A 2,873-nucleotide genomic window follows, 5' to 3' on the forward strand; every position below is an offset into this window, starting at 1 on the left:
AATCAAAAGCGGCCACCAGAGGGCTAGACCCATGGAGAGCAGCCACGCCAAGCGTCCTTGAGCCTCTCTGCCTCTGCAGATTGTTTCACAAGTTAATATACATCTCAGGTATGTCTAAAGTTTTATTTCTAATCATTTCTCATAATAATAATCTTTTATTTATTAATGCACTATCAGGTAAGAGATTGCTTATATCCATAAAAATGCATTAAGTAAACTACTTGCTTAACGGAGCTGTCAATCATAGGAGTAGATACAATTTGGGAAGCACTGCTGTAATACAGGCAATGTTCTTTTGTGAGCTGGCCCTTAAAGCCACATTGTATCCCTTCTATGTGCAGGGCAAGTTCCCTAGATCCCTAATGAATAATCAGTAATGACAATTTCTTACTCCACACAGTAAGACAAAGGGTGTTTCCTTTTCTTCAAGAGGCACGTTTTCTGATGATTCACTGGAAGTTCACAGTAGGTGGCACTAGAAATACGACATCAGGAAGAGAGAAATGCCTAGGAATTCTTATGCATGAGAAACTGCTAGAAGCTTTGTGATTTTTGTCTGAATCAGGATTGCTTTTAAAATCTTTGGACATTCAAGCTGGTTCATTTCTCCATTCTGTAAGAGATTTCTGAAGGTTTGATAGCAAAAAGTCTGCCCAGTGAGAAATGAGCTCTTCTAAGGAAGAGTCCCCACTGGTGAAGCGTGAAGACTTCCTGCTCTCTCCTCCCACCAGGTGTCTTGCACTTTCTGACTCTGTATGGGTCCCAGAGTTTCAGGACCACTGTGGTGGATGTCTCTCTGAGGAAACTGGGCCTGCTGAACTTTTCTCAGTCCCCTTGAGTAGACTGTTAAAGTCATTGTGAGCTCCTGAGGAATGTTAGGAAAGCCTCTGTGGATATGACGCCACATATCACCATTGGGTGATGACTCTGCTCCTGAAGCTATTGCAATTGTTAACCACAAGCAAAATGTGCTTTGGGAAGGTGCTGCTCATGCTCTTCCAAGATCTCATTAGCTGGGAAACAAAAGAAATATCCTTCTTCTATTTTGGGTTTGCTAATTGATGTCACATTACCCAGGTCACCAAATTTATACATCACACCAGCAGAGAGAAGCCAATCAGCTAGCTTCATTTTTAACCTCTTCTGGGTTTCCAGGAGCATCACTTTGCATCTTATGACAAATAAAGATGTTACTGGGCTTGATGTCCAGGTGTACCATGCCAGAGTTGTAGATGTACTTAAGCCTCAAGGGAATCTTAGAAGGATGCCTTTGCGTTGGGCTCTTGGAAGTAATTGCCAGATGCAGCATTAGCATTCTCAAATACAGCCGATTGCAAGCTCCCACCATTAATTTATTCATTTGGAGTGATCACGTCATCATCTTCTGCAGAGGAAGAATAGTACCATGTGGGGGTGATGGCTAATCACCACATGAACATTAACTTTGTGCAAATCCAAATTCTGATTTGATAATCCTGGAAGGGTTTTTGTAGAGTGCTTTATTGAGTAATTGCATCCATCCAGTCTCATAATGCACTTGTAGACTGTACCAAATTCCTCAACTCCAATTTCTTCTACTTCCCAGAATTCCTTTTCAAAGCAGGAAGCCATATTAGTGTTTTGGGGAACACTTTCCTTAGCAGGCAGCCATGTTCTGCTTTGCCTTCCCCTTCTTCAATTTCCTCAAGCTAGCTCTGGGCTTCTCTTGCTCTTTGACCAAGGGAATAATGTTCTACAGGACTCTGGAGTGAATGGATTGATACTGACTGGAGGCAAAGAGGTCTTATCGATGAGGCAAGCAGGCATGAGTCTCAGACACTTAGAGCTTTGGGCAGAGACCCTGTAGAAGAGATCTCTGGCCGGCTCAGCACTTCTAGGAGTAGAGGGATTGTCCTTGGACTCACATCTTGCTCTTGCTGTGTAGTACTGGTGTCTCCAGATATTTGGGAGAGTCTGAAACTGGAATCTTAAAAAGAAATCTGGACTTTCCTTGTCTCTATTCCGAGAGGCATTAAGTTTATCTCTGAGGGGAGTTTCAGGATCCCCTTACGTCCTCATCCTCATACCTCATATATCTTTGCCTCAAGGTCTCCTTGCTGTCTTCTGCCCTTCATTCTGTCTCTTCTTCACAAAAGGAAAAGTTTTAACTTTGTATTCAGCCCCTGGTTAGGCCCTCTGTTGGCCATCTCAGCAAAGGGCCTTACAGTGTGGACAGGAAGGTCTCTGAGAAAGGAACACTGAATCCACAAAGGTAAGGAGGAAAAAACAAACAAATAAACCCCAGCATCTTCCACAGCTTCAGTCCACCCTTCCTTCTACCAACCAACAGCTGTTGACCTGAATCCTAAATAACGAGTGTGAGATTCTACTGTATCATCAGCCAGGGTGACTCACACTGTCAAAGATTCTTCATAATCCCCATCTTACACTAAATGATGTTTGCAACGAAGGCATGAAGGATGCAACAATGCATCTTAAAATAGATAATGCAGCGTCTTCAGTAGGAGAGAACCTGATTTTATCCAATAGCATTCTAGTTGCTTGGGAGTCAGTGGTATGGGCTGATTGGTATCTATCTTATATTATAGCTTCATCTAAATGCTTCCTTCAAGAAGCTTCCTTAAGAGGAGCATTCCCACGGCCCTGTGCATTAGCTTTCTTTCCCCCAAGTAGAAACCTGGGAAACTATTTCGAGCACCAAGGATGAAATGCCCTGAGAATCCCACCCCAGAACATTGTAGTTCTGTCCTGAATAAACATTTGCTTTCATTTTAGATGTCAATAGGTACTTATTTTCTAGGCAGGGCTTCCTCGCTGGCTCTAGGGTGTCTGATTTCTATGCTGGATAATATGAAGGACTTAAAGCCCACAGC

At 42.9% G+C, this 2,873-nt stretch overlaps 1 pseudogene; it reads right to left on the reverse strand.

Annotated features, from left to right (window-relative positions):
- Nucleotides 1–673: 673 nt before the first annotated feature.
- LOC102910134 (wee1-like protein kinase 2 pseudogene) lies at nucleotides 674–2,186 on the reverse strand (annotated as a pseudogene).
- Nucleotides 2,187–2,873: the final 687 nt, after the last annotated feature.

This window comes from Peromyscus maniculatus, chromosome 2, assembly GCF_049852395.1.
Source record: "Peromyscus maniculatus bairdii isolate BWxNUB_F1_BW_parent chromosome 2, HU_Pman_BW_mat_3.1, whole genome shotgun sequence".
NCBI classification, from domain to species: domain Eukaryota; kingdom Metazoa; phylum Chordata; class Mammalia; order Rodentia; family Cricetidae; genus Peromyscus; species Peromyscus maniculatus.